Source organism: Ornithodoros turicata, chromosome 1, assembly GCF_037126465.1.
Source record: "Ornithodoros turicata isolate Travis chromosome 1, ASM3712646v1, whole genome shotgun sequence".
NCBI classification, from domain to species: domain Eukaryota; kingdom Metazoa; phylum Arthropoda; class Arachnida; order Ixodida; family Argasidae; genus Ornithodoros; species Ornithodoros turicata.
Genome location: NC_088201.1, coordinates 154,075,430 through 154,091,117, shown reverse-complemented (window position 1 = coordinate 154,091,117; position 15,688 = coordinate 154,075,430). Strand labels below are relative to the sequence as shown.

The window sequence follows — 15,688 nt, the reverse complement described above, 5'->3', positions numbered from 1 at the left end:
ATGTCTCGAAAAACATAATTTATGACCGAAAGACATCAACTGGAAGATTTCGATTTACCTTAGTCAAAACTGAGAAAAAGTATGTGCTGTTGCACACATGAAACTGCTTGAACTGCCCTTGAGCGCTCTGGAAGAACACCTTATTTGTGACCAAAATACAACAGCTGAGCGAACATTGAATTTATACCTTACTCAAAATACACAAGATGTGCTGCCGTGCATGTGATACGATGATACTGCTTAAATGTACTCTGAAAGTGCTGCACCTCAGGCATGGTTTCCCTAAGCTAGCGAGCAACAGCAAGGGTATACGAACACAAGAAGTCGAGCACAAGTGGTGGAATGCACTTGATTAATCAGAAAATGAAATGTCTCAGTACCAGGTGTCACTGTTCCGTCAACAAAAACAGATGAACTTTGAAGGGGCGTCTGGTTGGCACTGGTGACAGCCTTCAGATTGAAACCCAGACGGTGATAGTTGAGACGTGGAGTGCAAGCTTTTCAGTGGTGCCAGAATGCCTGCGAAATCATTTAACAAATAAGGCAATTCCAAATCTGTACTGAGAATACACCCGCTGGGGCGTAATCTCAAAGGATGAAGCAGTAACTGACAGATAGCGTATTTTTCTCCTCTACGTGATGCAATTTGCACCGCATGACTGACTTGTCTAGCATTTACGCGTCTTACCTTTATCTGCTGCCTAGTCCTGCCCCTGCAATCTCCTGCTGCAGATAAGGTTGCCACGGCATCCCGGACGAGACATCTTCGGCTTCATGTGAAACAAGTTGCGCATTGCTACCGTAACATTCGTATGAGCCAGATGAACAGATCGCTGCTTTCGAAGGTGGCACCCAGTCGGAGTTGTAACCGATTGTTGCAGTCAATAGATTTCTCTTTCACCTTTCGGAAAATTGTGGTTTGAAACATTGGAACTGCATGCTGAAGTGTTCTTGCAGACGGGAGCAAAACGCTCACGCATTCTCGGCAGGCAGCACAGAACACGAATCACACCAGGAAGTCTGTACTGGCCTAGCAAATGCTTTGCAGTCGAAGGAAGCAAAACTCACGTTCCTCGTGGGTTTAGTGAAGTCCAGAAATATACTGGCTCCCTAATAGCGAACTGTTTATCACTTCCCCAATGTGAATCTGCGCTGCAGACGGCTCGGCAGGAGAAACTGGCCGGCTTGGCGGAAGAAATCAAGCCAAAAGTCATGCCAAGCCGGAGCGCGGGCAGACCACGAATGTGTCGTCGACACAGGGTTTGCGGGCCACAAGACGGGATGTCAGTGAAACTAAAAATTCACTTTTTCGGAAAACCGCGAGGAGTTTGGGATAACTGTTTTGCATACATAATCAGTGTTCCCTTATGAACACATCGTGTGAGTACCATTCCATTCTGTAACACTCGAAAATAGCTTTAACTTTTTTTTCTTTTCCACCTTTATTTTTCAGAGCTTACTACTCTGAGTCACGTCGACTCAATACCTCACAATACCATACACAATACGACAAAATCACAGAGAGAGAATACGATGTTTCTCCTCTATACCGGACACGTTAATAACACAATTTCTACAAAACATTCAGCCTTTCGCAGACTGTATCTAACCACTCAGGCACTTCTAAGAGCTGAGTACAAGCTAACTTTACCTGCAGTAGTTCGGCTTTGAAATATTTCATAGGAGGACACAAGGGCTCTTCGTTCCTATCGGCCATACGAAGCTTCCACAAACAGTACATGGCGACAAGAAGAACGATATCGTATCTCACATTTTCACCGGGGCGTAATGGGAGGAAGCGGATAGTGTGAGGATTAAGCGAAAGACGGCGCTTAAGGACTTTGAACTGTAAGTCATCCCAAAAGAATAAAGCTTCTGTGCAGTCCAGAAAAAGGTGATCGACAGTCTCGGGCGTGTTGCAAAATCTGCAATTCACGGACCACGGAACACAGAATCCCTTCTGTTGAAGCCAAGCTTTCACGGGCAGTGTGGACGTGTGTAATTTAAAGAAAAATGACTTCATGTTGGGCTTGACCGGCATCTTCCTGACTCTGCACAATACATCCGTGCCGTGCCATCCGGAGGGGATTTGACGGTAGATGGGCACAGGAAAGAGTACATCGAGAAGATGAGCTACCAACGTTTTCTTGGCGACAGAAAAGAGGTACTCTAAGCTGAATCTAGCCTTCAAGAAGTTTAGGCTCTCGACAACCTCTTTGTAGAACCCGCTTAAGCGTAGACTTTCTTCGTGGAACCCAACATATATATCGGGAATGTAGTTGTACGCAAGGGCCCGCTTGATGGTTTCCAGAATCGGGTGTGAACTCTGCCTATAAAAAAACAGTCTCATGACGAGTTGCTTGATGTAGAGATGCTGTAAGCCTAGTCCGCCGTCCTTGACTTTCTTGAACAGGTTTTGTCTTCGCATCCTTTCGAACGTTGAACACCATATTGTGGTGGCAAATATGCGATGACAACGCTGAGCTGAGCTCAGCTTTAACCACTCGGCCACGACCGCACTCTTTTCGTTTATTTAGTGTATTCTACAGATATGGTGGACTCCATTGAGCCATTTTTTCAACTGCATGTAGTAGAAAGCAACAAAACGGATATGAGCGTCTCAACTCTGACGCGGTCGACAGGATTCGAACCTGTGCGGGGGAACCCCAATGGATTTCGAGTCCATCGCCTTAACCACTCGGCCACGACCGCACTCTTTTCGCTTATTTAGTGTATTCTACAGATATGGTGGACTCCATTGAGCTATTTTTCAACTGCATGTAGTAGAAATCAACAAAACGGACACGAGCGTCTCAACTCTGACGCGGTCGACAGGATTTGAACCTGTGCGGGGGAACCTCAATGGATTTCTAGTCCATTGTCTTAACCACTCGGCCACGACCGCACTCTTTCCGTTTATTTAGTGTATTCTACAGGTATGGTGGACTCCATTGAGCCATTTTTTCAACTGCATGTAGTAGAAAGCAACAAAACGGACATGAGCGTCTCAACTCTGACGCGGTCGACAGGATTCGAACCTGTGCGGGGGAACCCCAACAGATTTCGAGTCCATCGCCTTAACCACTCGGCCGCGACCGCACTCTTTTCGCTTATTTAGTGTATTCTACAGATATGGTGGACTCCATTCAGCTATTTTTCAACTGCATGTAGTAGAAAGCAACAAAACGGACATGAGCGTCTCAACTCTGACGCGGTCGACAGGATTCGAATCTGTGCGGGGAACCCCAATGGATTTCTAGTCCATCGCCTTAACCACTCGGCCATGACCGCACTCTTTTCGTTTATTTAGTGTATTCTACAGATATGGTGGACTCCATTGAGCCATTTTTTCAACTGCATGTAGTAGAAAGCAACAAAACGGACATGAGCGTCTCAACTCTGACGCGGTCGACAGGATTCGAACCTGTGCGGGGGAACCCCAATGGATTTCGAGTCCATCGCCTTAAAGGGACTCTGACCAGAAACTGTGGGAGCTCTTTCGTACTTGTAGTCGATAAAGCACCCAACAAGGACTCTCCATGCGAAAATTCACGCATCGAAACCCCACAGTTTCTCTAAACTCGAATTTTAAACATTCGACTTCATCCGAGTGCAGCACGCCTAGCGTCAAACCGAGAAAACATACGTTTATATAGAATATCCACCCCGGCCCACCATCAAGATGACGTCAACACGGGGGCCACTCGCAACACCCGCAATTGGCTCAAACGCGTCACGTGGACACGCAATATCTGTCAATTTCCTTCATGCAATGGCATTTCTACGTTAATGTTTTTGTTCCAGAACCTCAAAAAGAAAAATATACCCTGCATTTATCACCTGCAACAGTTTCTACGATTTTCTTTTCAATCTGTACACGGCGTTCGATATATGCTTCCGTATCCGGTCAGCTGTAATGGATGCCGTATGCCGAGCTTACGAACTGCGAACTTGTGTGACTCCCGGTTCATCCTCTTTGTTCGTGTCATTGGGTTGGTGTTGGAGTTGGTCACCATATTCTGAACGTTTCACCTATCGTTGCGGTGTACTGTTCTTGATCTGCTGCGAAGTGACGAATGGCAACGGCAGTCACTCGACTCAGCGAACTTCTGTCTGCTGCATCTCAAAGGAGCATGGTGACCTGATGATACCTTCAACTAAAGAAACCAAATGTGCTCTCGTGTGGTCCTGACGGAAAAGTAGTATCAACAAGGTTAGCACATTTATTTTTCAGTTCCAAGTCTACGTACTGAAAACCATGCAGGTGCAGTCGATCATTCTCGTAGCTGTTGTGTAACGCGTATGCTTTCTTACATATCCCACAGAACCCTCCACTTTTTCAACCAAGTTATCTTTATGAGATCCTTCTGATGGCTTCTTACTAGGCTATGCCGCTCCGAAGCATTGAGATGACGAAGCGTCGTGGTAGCTGCACCTCAACGCCTTCGAAAGATGAATCAGTCATTCCACACTGTGCTTACTGGCTGTATAGAGTCTGGCAAATCCGACAGACTTGGACTGCCTTTTTCAAGAAAGTTTGAAATGTAAGTATGTGTATATTGGTTTCACATATCCACCACATATTGAGCGTGTGTATGATTGTACTTTATATGCTACAGCGTATCAGCGTACCTTATTATTCAACACGTAGTGTGGCAAACTCGACATCAGTCACACAAAGCCAACAATAGCCTTTTCTTCAATTGCTTATTTTTATCATATCATGTTTTTGTCTATATGTCAATTTAGCAGGCAACAAAGTATATTATTTTAGTATAATCGTCTGATATTTAACAAGTCACAGTTTTACCATGGTTTTGGCGCACTATAGCCCGAGTTGCTTATGTGTCATTAAATTGAATCATCATCATCTTCAACTGCCATTATTCAATTGAAGTGCCAGGGGGATATAATGATATGGCGAGATATATTTTTTTGCTGTCATCCTGGAATTGCTCATTTCAGAAGAATAGTCACTGTGAAGTTTGTTTTCGTTTTCAGAAACATTAAGAGGACTAAAAGCAAACACTTTTCTTTCGGAGCATCCCTTATGCACCTGCATTTCAATTCCAATCTGTATTACAAGAATGACAGACCACTCAACAGAGATAAACATCTGAAAGTGAAAGAGTTGGAATGAATATACGTTAATCTGTGTCAAAAGTTCTTAGTATGTGTGCGAGCCGAGGACATAGGTCTCAAGCTTATTCCTGTCTTCAGAGGAGGTGACAACTATGCTCCTTCTATCTATTAACCAGCTCCACTTTTTAGGGTTCCCTGTAAACTAATGGAGCACATCATGTACTACCACGTTGTCAACCAATTTGAGTCTGTCGATTTCTTTTTTTAAATTCCAGCATGGCTTTAAAAAAGGGTATTCAGGCAAAACTAACGTAGTGGAATTCGTTCACAGCATTTCAAACTCTCTTGATTTCTGGGTCCACGTAGATGTAGTATTGTTTTTATTTTGTAAGGGCTTTTGACACTGTGCTCTATGCTCGCGTGTTGGCCAAAGTAGCCTAATTAAAATTTGATCCTGCTACCTGGATATGCAGTTTCTCAACTAACCGTAACCGTGGTAACTCAACTAATCATATCGCCACCATGCAGCATTTGTTACGTTACAATTGCTTCACATTTTAATCTAGTCAAAAGCAAGGCCTTTTGGTGATCGGTCTTGTATGATTACGTGCCCCTCCGTTATGTAACACCACACTGGGTTCTTCAACCTATGAGAGATAAATAAATATATTGCCAAGTAAATTGTCTACAAGGCTCGTTATTCCATTTCGCCACACTACCACAAGCAGTTGTTAGAGTAGTGGCCCAGGGTATGAAGCTCGTCACTAATCATCATTCAAACAAAGTTCATAATGTAAAATCCTTTACTCAGAACACTGGCTTAACACAACAATTAAGAATAAAGAGAGTAAACGTTTCATTGCCTATCCAGGTGGCATCATCCCTCCAACAGAGAACAATCAAAAACAACATCAAAGGAGTCAAATCGGTGGTCCGCATTCCTTTCAGCCAACGTATTTCATACGCTGTTTGGAGGGCACTGTGCCCATCAGGCATTTTGACTGTGCATATCAAGTTGAGTGCATAGAATGTGATGCAACCTACATTGGCGAGATAGAAAAAAGACGTGGGACAAGACTAAAAGAGCCAGTTGCCAGGGCTACTAATGCTTAGCTTAACTAAACAGGACCGAATCAGTCTACCACTGCTGTCCTAAGGGACATATATTTTGATGGTGCAGTAACCTTTGCTCATGACTAGCGATGGGGCCCTAGAAAGTTCTTAGAATCCTGCTTTATCAGGCGTGATGCTTCAGCCTGTAATACATACCGTGGCCCCCTATCGGATGTGTAAGATTCCCTCTTAGATAGGCTGATATGCTCATCTTTGGCCTCTGTTGTACTGATGATGCCACCCGGATAGGCGACAAAACGTTTACGCTCTGTTTTTATTCGTTGTGTTGAGCGGTGTTTGCAGTAAAGGACGCTACATTATGAGGTTGTCATCCGGCTTTTGGAATATATTTTCAAATAAAATTGTTGTTTTACAAAGCTCAATACATTGCAGAAATCATTCTTGTTGCCTATCGTTTTGGGGGTGCCATTCTTGCAGTCACATGAAGCACTGAAGGGCCAATTTAAAAAGTAAAGGCAGTCTGATTTATGGTCTTGCCGACATGGCACAGCGTATGTACGGGGTAGCTCCAGTTCAGAAGCCTGAGAACACTCAAAGCAATTAGTGTGCTAGCATCAGATATGGTGTACAGCATTACATATTTGCTTTTGCTAGGGCAACTAAGAAGGGTGGATAGAAAGGCAGTTACAACCTGTTTCCACAAAAGACACTCAGATTCATTAGCAATTTCCTCCAAGAGAGCCAAGGCTTTTTCTAGATTACTAGAACATGGGTACCTGGTTATAAATAACAAGAATTCACCTGCCGGAAGTCAATGTTTCACACACCCTGCTTTCCATCAACACTATTAAAAGCTGTGTCCCCCAAACGGGCACAAAATTCCTGGAGAGTCTTAACTGGACACTGTTGCTGTCCCTCTCACCAGGTGCTCTCTATGAACCCGATTCACAGTTCTGGATGCACTGCCTGAGTTAACTTCAGCATGCTTTCCCAACACGAATGGTAACTGCTATGAGGAGTGTTGTACTTACTGAAAGCAACATGAAATGCTGTACCTTGACAGGTAATGTTGATATCCTTCTTAAGACCATAGAGAGATGTTCCTTGCTCCCTTTCTTCCAAATCTTACTATCAGACGCAAGCCCACTTGCCACCAAGCAATTTGTGCCTCACAGTCAGTGCAATCAAGGGAATCTATCACTGAGGCTCAGAAAAGCTGTTTTCCATCGAGATCTGATCCAGCACTAAGCCGTGAGTAGCCCCGTGAAAGTACCAGGGTTTCTTCGAATTTTAGATGTGCCAGCGTTTGTTTTCCTCCCCTCCTTCTTTTTATGTAGTAGCTGATTACTTTAGCCTTGTACTGCTTTGGAGATTGAAGATGTGGAGATGATGTAAGAGGTGGAACTAGACTTTATGCAAAATGAGGCAAAGTGTGACTATGTACAAATCTTCTGAGAATGTTTATGCATCATTCACACAAAGAGAGGATACGTGTTACATCTTTTTCCGGTTTTGATATTTATTTATTTATGAATATATCTCAAAGGCCATTGCAGGCATTACATGAGGGGGGACATCAACATGGGTCACTTAACAAATACGGAAGTTACAAGGAACATACATATTTGGAAGACAAGACTCTATTTTTCGTTCGTTCATCAGTCTTGCTCAAGAAATTGTTCACTGTAGCAATGGTACACAATGTCACGAAAGGAGTGCTCATCTATCGTTCCGCAAGACTCATGAAAAAGGACTAGTGTTGTGTTTCAATCACACGAGCTATAGATCATCCTAAATACAGATGCTGAATTATTTTAAATGTGATAGACGAGCTGTGCGAAGAGGTACCCCCAGTTAGGATCTTGGGTTCTTGAAGCCTGTGGCATTTTCTGTGGGAAAGGCTTGCCAGACCCTCTTCACTGCACAGGCTGGGATGACCATGATCTTGTTTTTCCCAAGCTTGTGCCATACTCACCTTGCAAACTGGCGATACGCAGTGTATCTGCATCGTCTACACAGATGTACATAAAATATAGTTTAGACAAATAGGTAACCGGTTACAGTACAGTGTGTGTGCAATGTCACCATGTACCTGAGAGCAACCGCAGTTTACCTGCCCACACCTTGTACATTACTACACATGCTGTGTTCTTTTAGAACTCAACATTGTTTTACTTTTCACTGAATCGACAATCAAGAACACTCAATATCGCTAAAAACCTACGCTAAAACCTTATGCACAGGGCAATACATAAAAACGTGACTCAGGACACAGCACACTGACAATTACAAAATTGCCTATATTGGTTTTCTCTAGTTCAGAGTCGTGTACTGTATAGCCTTTTTATGTGCTGCGCCCTGTACTTGAGTTTTTAACGACTTTATTGCAGGACCAAACCAGTTTGGGGCGCCCAAATTTTAACATCGTTCGACAAGGACACATGTGACTTACTTGTGAATATAGTCGCTCATAGGTTCGCGCTGCCCACGGAGTTCAATATGCAACCTTCAGGACAGTCATATTGAAGAATAGAAGTTGGAAATCTTTGTGGGTTGTAATGCACTCATACTGCAGTCATTCGGCAGTGTTTTCGAGCTCCTTGCAGCACAAGCATTCGATCTCCTTCGGCATTATGACACACCAGCCACACCGGCATCATGAACAGCAAGTGCGCATTAGATATCAGAACACGAAATTTCTGAGAACGTTTACATGTTCGATCACAGTGTGCGTTAAAAAGCTCATCGCTTACCTGAAGGCAGGCGACTCATGCTGTTTGCTTCATCTGTGACTGATGTTCGTAGAGCTCTAACTTCGTCTCGCATTCGCGGCATCGGCGACGTTTCGAAAGCCTACCGAGCTGTTCAGCACGCAGAATTTTCTTCTCGATCGCGGAAAGGTCAGAAAGAAGTTCCGGGCTCGAAGTCTCCGCATTTCTTCCCTCGACGTCCATATTGAAGATCGCTTTCCGGACGGATGCCGGCGCTCTCACAAACTCACTAATAACAGAACTTCCGGTCCGGGCGAAACGTGGCCCTCGTGATTTCGTCACGCACACGGAAATTGGCGGATGTCCACTGCAAAGAGGCTAGATTTCTGCCCCGATTGCGCGAGTTGAGGGGGGGAAAGCGAAGCCGGTTTTCAGCTCCCCGTTTGGCAAACTTTGCCTCCGCGCGCAGCCAAAATATTTCGCGTGTGGCTTGGAGGCATATTATACCTTCGTAATAGATGCAAACGAAAGATTTGTCGAACTTCTGGTCAGAGTCCCTTTAACCACTCGGCCACGACCGCACTCTTTTCATTAATTTAGTGTATTCTACAGATATGGTGGACTCCATTGATCTGTTTTTTCGACTGCATGTAGTAGAAAGCAACAAAACGGACATGAGCGTCTCAACTCTGACGCGGTCGACAGAATTCGAACCTGTGCGGGGGAACCCCAATGAATTTCTAGCCCATCGCCTTAACCACTCGGTCACGACCGCACTTTTTTTTTTATTTAGTGTATTCTACAGATATGGTGGATTCCATTGAGCTATCTTTTCAACTGCATGTAGTAGAAAGCAACAAAACGGACATGAGCGTCTCAACTCCGACGCGGTCGACAGGATTCGAACCTGTGCGGGGGAACCCCAATGGATTTCTAGTCCATCGCCTTAACCACTCGGCCACGACCGCACTCTTTCCGTTTATTTAGTGTATTCTACAGATATGGTGGACTCCACTGAGCTATTTTTTCAACTGCACGTAGTAGAATGCAACAAAACGGACATGAGCCTCTCAACTCTGACGCGGTCGACAGGATTCGAAGCTGTGCGGGGGAACTCCAATGGATTTCTAGTCCATCGCCTTAACCACTCGGCCACGACCGCACTGTTTTCGCTTATTTAGTGTATTCTACAGATATGGTGGACTCCATTGAGCTATTTTTTCAACTGCATGTAGTAGAAAGCAACAAAACGGACATAAGCGTCTCAACTCTGACGCAGTCGACAGGATTCGAACCTGTGCGGGGGAACCCCAATGGATTTCAATTCCATCGCCTTAACCACTCGGCCACGACCGCACTCTTTTCGTTTATTTAGTGTATTCTACAGATATGGTGGACTCCATTGAGCTATTTTTTCAACTGCATGTAGTAGAAAGCAACAAAACGGACATGAGCGTCTCAACTCTGACGCGGTCGACAGGATTCGAACCTGTGCGGGGGAACCCCTATGGATTTCAAGTCCATCGCCTTAACCACTCGGCCACGACCGCACTCTTTTCGCTTATATAGTGTATTCTACAGATATGGTGGACTCCATTGAGCTATTTTTTCAACTGCATGTAGTAGAAAGCAACAAAACGGACATGAGCGTCTCAACTCTGACGCGGTCGACAGGATTCGAACGTGTGCGGGGGAACCCCAATGGATTTCATGTCCATCGCCTTAACCACTCGGCCACGACCGCACTCTATTCGCTTATTTAGTGTATTCTACAGATATGGTGGACTCCATTGAGCTATTTTTTCGACTGCATGTAGTAGAAAGCAACAAAACGGACATGAGCGTCTCAACTCTGACGCGGTCGACAGGATTCGAACCTGTGCGGGGGAACCCCAATGGATTTCGAGTCCATCGCCTTAACCACTCGGCCACGACCGCACTCTTTTCATTAATTTAGTGTATTCTACAGACATGGTGGACTCCATTGAGCTGTTTTTTCAACTGCATGTAGTAGAAAGCAACAAAACGGACATGAGCGTCTCAACTGTGACGCGGTCGACAGGATTCGAACCTGTGCGGGGGAACCCCAATGGATTTCAAGTCCATCGCCTTAACCACTCGGCCACGACCGCACTCTTTTCGCTTATTTAGTGTATTCTACAGATATGGTGGACTCCATTGAGCTATTTTTTCAACTGCATGTAGTAGAAAGCAACAAAACGGACATGAGCGTCTCAACTCTGACGCGGTCGACGGGATTCGAACCTGTGCGGGGGAACCCCAATGGATTTCGAGTCCATCGCCTTAACCACTCGGCCACGACCTTTCTTTTCCGCCATTTTATTGTTCATAAAAACGTCTCATACACAACTTGTGTATTGGATATTTAAAACACTACAGTGGCGTTCTGTCGCCCACTTTCTTTCCTACCACTTGCTGTTTCTGCTTATCCCACGGTTTCTACGACACCTAAAGCGTTGTCCAAAGGATTCGGGTTGCAGCGCCATGATCACAGGGGCTAGGTCTTTCCACTTTTCTTCATCCCTAAGCCTTCCGGTGCCTATCAGGGACAGTGTCCACCCGAGCTTGTTCTTCATCTAAACTACTGGCGACTTGGCATTAACATCACACTCAACTCTTGCCGTACGTGCTCTCCAAACGGCATGCAGTCCCACAGCGACGATGACGCTCCTCATTTCGTCGTGAACTTGTCCTCTGAAGTCCAACAACTTGAGAGTCTCAAACGAAAAATCGTCTGTTAGTTCCAGCGAGGCTCGAAGGTCACCCCAAAACAGTACAGCGTTTCTGCAATCCCAGAATACATGTCGAAGGGTCTCCGTTTCTCCACAAATATGGCATCTTGGTTCCTGTGGCATAAAGAATCCTTTTCCTTGGAGCCAGACCTTTACAGCGAGTACTTCAATATGGAACCGTACGAAGAAATCCCTTGTTCCCACGGGTACCGGTAGGCTTCTCACGCGCTTAAGCACGTCATTTGCAGCTGAAGCACCAAAGTCCTGTCTGTACAGTGGTGGAAGGAACAGACTGGTCACGGTGTCCCAGTACAGCGTTTTTTTCTTCACCTTCCCACTCGGCCACGACCGCACTCTTTTCGTTTATTTAGTGTATTCTACAGATATGGTGGACTCCATTGAGCTATTTTTTCAACTGCATGTAGTAGAAAGCAACAAAACGGACATGAGCGTCGCAACTCTGACGCGGTCGACAGGATTCGAACCTGTGCGGGGGAACCCCAATGGATTTCTAGTCCATCGCCTTAACCACTCGGCCACGACCGCACTCTTTTCGTTTATTTATTGTATTCTGCAGATATGGTGGACTCCATTGAGCTATTTTTTCAACTGCAGGTAGTAGAAAGCAACAAAACGGACGTGAGCGTCTCAACTCTGACGCGGTCGACAGGATTCGAACCTGTGCGGGGGAACCCCAATGGATTTCCAGTCCATCGCCTTAACCACTCGGCCACGACCGCACTCTTTTCGTTTATTTATTGTATTCTGCAGATATGGTGGACTCCATTGAGCTATTTTTTCAACTGCAGGTAGTAGAAAGCAACAAAACGGACATGAGCGTCTCAACTCTGACGCGGTCGACAGGATTCGAACCTGTGCGGGGGAACCCCAATGGATTTCGAGTCCATCGCCTTAACCACTCGGCCACGACCGCACTCTTTTCGTTTATTTAGTGTATTCTACAGATATGGTGGACTCCATTGAGCTATTTTTTCAACTGCATGTAGTAGAAAGCAACAAAAAGGACATGAGGGTCTCAACTCTGAAGCGGTCGACAAGGTTCGAACCGCTGCGGGGGAACCCCAATGGTTTTCAAGTCCATCGCCTTAACCACTCGGCCACGACCGCACTCTTTTCGCGTATTTAGTGTATTCTACAGATATGGTGGACTCCATTGAGCTATTTTTTCAACTGCATGTAGTAGAAAGCAACAAAATGGACATGAGCGTCTCAACTCTGACGCGGTCGACAGGATTCGAACCTGTGCGGGGGAACCCCAATGGATTTCAAGTCCATCGCCTTAACCACTCGGCCACGACCGCACTTTTTTTTTTTTTTTAAACCTTTTTATTTCAGAGGTGACATGCAACAATGATTAAAAGTACATATCTCTTTAAAAGACTGAGCTCCGGCTTGGAGCCAGTTGACAACAAAATTCTTCTAACCACCTGGGCACCTGGCCCTTGAACTCAGAATAGCGTTTCATCTCTAACAGTTCTTGCGTTAAGTAAATCATCGGAGCGTTGACCGGCTCTTCGTTTCTTAAGGCAACCACAACTTTCCACAAACAGAACATTGCTACTACACATAGAACGTCGTATCGTGGGCCTGTTTCTTCCTCTAGTGGCAAATAACGAATGGTGTGCGGATTTAGCTTCAGTCGTTTCCTGATTGCTCTGCCTATATCGTCCCAGAAAAACTGGGCCTCCGTACAGTACATAAACACATGTTCGATGGTCTCAGGTTCTTTGCAATACCTACAGTTGACGGACCATGGGACAAATATGCCTTTTGATTGCAACCATGTTTTTACTGGCAAGGTGTTCGTGTGGACTTTGAAGAAAAACGTTTTAATCCTTGGCTTGATTGCCATCTTCTTTACCCGGCATAAGATGTCAGCTCCTGGACTATTCGCAGCTATTTGTCTGTAGGTGGGCTCGGGAAACACACACTCAATCAGATCCGCTCGAAGCTTAGTCTTCTTCACACTGAAAAGGTAGTCTGCCGAAAACCTTGCCAACAAAAAACGTATACTTCCCACAACTTCCTTATCAAACCCATTTAGTGCAAAGACCCGCCTGTTTGTAGCAACAACAATTTCTGGTAGGTACAAGTATCCTATGCTCTGCAACATTGTTCGTATCACTGGGTGTCTTGCATTTGCGGTAGAAGAACAGTCTCATAATCACTTGCGTGACAAACAGATGTCGCAGTCCAACTCCTCCTTGAGATACAGCCCTAAACAAATTGTCCCTTCGCATCGCTTCGAAGTTCGACTTCCATATCATTGTTGCAAAGACTCTATGAAATTGCTGGATCTGTTTCCTCGAACACTGTAGCACCTGAAGCCAATACATCAGTTTTGCCACCAAAAACACATTGCATACACTGGTACGCTGAAAAATAGACAGTTCCCTTCCTTTACATATATTCGCATGTGTTCTTACTTTTCTACACAATTCTGTCCATATCCTGTTGGTGTTTCTAGATTCTTGCAGTGGGACCCCCAAATAAACGGTTGGTTTGCATTGCCACTTTATGCCCATAAACTCTTCCGGTGTTGTTCCCCATTGACCGGCCCATATTCCTATCGACTTTTCTTTGTTTAGGGATGCTCCTGATAATTCACAGTATTCTTCAATTTCCTTGACCACGTGTTGAACACTGTTCTTATCTGAAACTACAAACGTCAGGTCATCCGCGTACCCTAGGACTTTCACTTCACAGTTTTCCAAATTAAAGCCTCTGATGTTCGTATTATGTAGAACGTTGCGACATAACGGCTCTATATAAAGGTCAAAGAGTAGGGGTGATAACGGACATCCCTGGCGAACAGATGAACGCAGCTGAATCGCGCGTGTACACATATTATTGATCACCAACTTTGTTGCCACTTCTTTGTAGCACAATCTAACACGATCAATGAAACGTCTCCCAATGTTCATTTGGTGAAGCGTATTAAACAGAAAATCATGTCTGACCCTGTCGAAAGCTTTCATAAGGTCGGCCTGCAACACTGCTGCTTGATCTCCTTCTTGCGTACATATGTCCAACACTGTTCGCATAACATGAATGTTTGCTTGAATATTTCTGCCTTTGATCGCGCACATCTGGTGGTCCCCAACAAGGTTTGGGATAACCTTCTGCAACCTAGCTGCCAGCACTTTCGCGTAGATTTTATAGTCCGCATTGCACAACGTAATTGGCCTATAATCTGTGACTTGTGGCACCGCTCCTTCTGAAATCTTCTTAGGTATTAGTATAGTATGCGAATGTCTAAACGATCTGGGGAGCACCCCTTCTTCTTCAGCTTCCTTGAAAACTTGCAGAAGTACAGGAGATAAAAAATCGCCGAACATCTGGTAAAATTCACCACCTAGTCCGTCTGGGCCTGGTGTCTTGTTTCTTCCTAGGGACACCACGGCTTCCTTTATTTCTTCCAGATCAAGCGGCCTGTCTAATGTCTGTTGGTCTTCCCCTGTCAGTTGTGGCAGATTACACATTCTTTTGCTTGCTGCTTTGGGTAGCATTTTATTTTCCTTGCCTATTAAGTCCGCATAATATTCTTCGAAGCATTTATGTATCTCCGATTCCTCGTGTAGAACAATTCCATTTTTTTGGATTTCCTGTATTGCCTTTCTTTTCACGTGGTCCAATTCCTGTCGAAAATATGCTTTGTTCGGTACCTTATCCGGCAAATACTGCTGAGATCTAGACCGTATTCGTGCTCCTTCGTACTTTGTATGGTTTACAATTTCCAGTTCATACTTGAAATCTTCCATCTCCTTATAGTACGTGCCGGGATTTTCACACTCCAGTTTCATGACGTTGCTTAGCTGCTTCTTTAATTCGTTCTCTCTCCTTTTTTCATGATATGCTAGCACACTGCTTCTTTCTATCGCAATAAACCGAACACGTTGTTTAAACTGTTCCCAAGATGAAACCCAAGACTCCTTGCTTGATATTAGCTCTGCTATCTCGTCTTTAACTGCGCCAATAAATGGTTGGTCTTCTAACAGCTTGACGTTCAACTTCCACAACGTCCATCCTTGCCGCTTGGATGTTGAA

General features: G+C 44.9%; 17 non-coding genes across 17 annotated transcripts; all 17 read right to left on the bottom strand.

The window, feature by feature from the left end:
* Window positions 1-2,630: 2,630 nt before the first annotated feature.
* On the bottom strand, window positions 2,631-2,712 carry Trnas-cga (transfer RNA serine (anticodon CGA)). The gene has a single exon. It is a non-coding gene; the product is annotated as a tRNA-Ser (tRNA).
* Window positions 2,713-2,823: 111 nt separating this feature from the next.
* Window positions 2,824-2,905, bottom strand: Trnas-aga (transfer RNA serine (anticodon AGA)). The gene has a single exon. It is a non-coding gene; the product is annotated as a tRNA-Ser (tRNA).
* Window positions 2,906-3,017: 112 nt separating this feature from the next.
* On the bottom strand, window positions 3,018-3,099 carry Trnas-cga (transfer RNA serine (anticodon CGA)). The gene has a single exon. It is a non-coding gene; the product is annotated as a tRNA-Ser (tRNA).
* A 111-nt stretch (window positions 3,100-3,210) lies between these two features.
* Window positions 3,211-3,291, bottom strand: Trnas-aga (transfer RNA serine (anticodon AGA)). The gene has a single exon. It is a non-coding gene; the product is annotated as a tRNA-Ser (tRNA).
* Window positions 3,292-9,560: 6,269 nt separating this feature from the next.
* On the bottom strand, window positions 9,561-9,642 carry Trnas-aga (transfer RNA serine (anticodon AGA)). The gene has a single exon. It is a non-coding gene; the product is annotated as a tRNA-Ser (tRNA).
* A 111-nt stretch (window positions 9,643-9,753) lies between these two features.
* Window positions 9,754-9,835, bottom strand: Trnas-aga (transfer RNA serine (anticodon AGA)). The gene has a single exon. It is a non-coding gene; the product is annotated as a tRNA-Ser (tRNA).
* A 112-nt stretch (window positions 9,836-9,947) lies between these two features.
* On the bottom strand, window positions 9,948-10,029 carry Trnas-aga (transfer RNA serine (anticodon AGA)). The gene has a single exon. It is a non-coding gene; the product is annotated as a tRNA-Ser (tRNA).
* A 112-nt stretch (window positions 10,030-10,141) lies between these two features.
* Window positions 10,142-10,223, bottom strand: Trnas-uga (transfer RNA serine (anticodon UGA)). The gene has a single exon. It is a non-coding gene; the product is annotated as a tRNA-Ser (tRNA).
* Window positions 10,224-10,335: 112 nt separating this feature from the next.
* Window positions 10,336-10,417, bottom strand: Trnas-uga (transfer RNA serine (anticodon UGA)). The gene has a single exon. It is a non-coding gene; the product is annotated as a tRNA-Ser (tRNA).
* A 112-nt stretch (window positions 10,418-10,529) lies between these two features.
* Trnas-uga (transfer RNA serine (anticodon UGA)) lies at window positions 10,530-10,611 on the bottom strand. Its single transcript has one exon. It is a non-coding gene; the product is annotated as a tRNA-Ser (tRNA).
* A 112-nt stretch (window positions 10,612-10,723) lies between these two features.
* On the bottom strand, window positions 10,724-10,805 carry Trnas-cga (transfer RNA serine (anticodon CGA)). The gene has a single exon. It is a non-coding gene; the product is annotated as a tRNA-Ser (tRNA).
* Window positions 10,806-10,917: 112 nt separating this feature from the next.
* Window positions 10,918-10,999, bottom strand: Trnas-uga (transfer RNA serine (anticodon UGA)). The gene has a single exon. It is a non-coding gene; the product is annotated as a tRNA-Ser (tRNA).
* Window positions 11,000-11,111: 112 nt separating this feature from the next.
* On the bottom strand, window positions 11,112-11,193 carry Trnas-cga (transfer RNA serine (anticodon CGA)). Its single transcript has one exon. It is a non-coding gene; the product is annotated as a tRNA-Ser (tRNA).
* Window positions 11,194-12,084: 891 nt separating this feature from the next.
* Window positions 12,085-12,166, bottom strand: Trnas-aga (transfer RNA serine (anticodon AGA)). Its single transcript has one exon. It is a non-coding gene; the product is annotated as a tRNA-Ser (tRNA).
* Window positions 12,167-12,278: 112 nt separating this feature from the next.
* Window positions 12,279-12,360, bottom strand: Trnas-gga (transfer RNA serine (anticodon GGA)). Its single transcript has one exon. It is a non-coding gene; the product is annotated as a tRNA-Ser (tRNA).
* Window positions 12,361-12,472: 112 nt separating this feature from the next.
* Window positions 12,473-12,554, bottom strand: Trnas-cga (transfer RNA serine (anticodon CGA)). Its single transcript has one exon. It is a non-coding gene; the product is annotated as a tRNA-Ser (tRNA).
* A 306-nt stretch (window positions 12,555-12,860) lies between these two features.
* Trnas-uga (transfer RNA serine (anticodon UGA)) lies at window positions 12,861-12,942 on the bottom strand. The gene has a single exon. It is a non-coding gene; the product is annotated as a tRNA-Ser (tRNA).
* Between the last annotated feature and the right edge of the window lie 2,746 nt (window positions 12,943-15,688).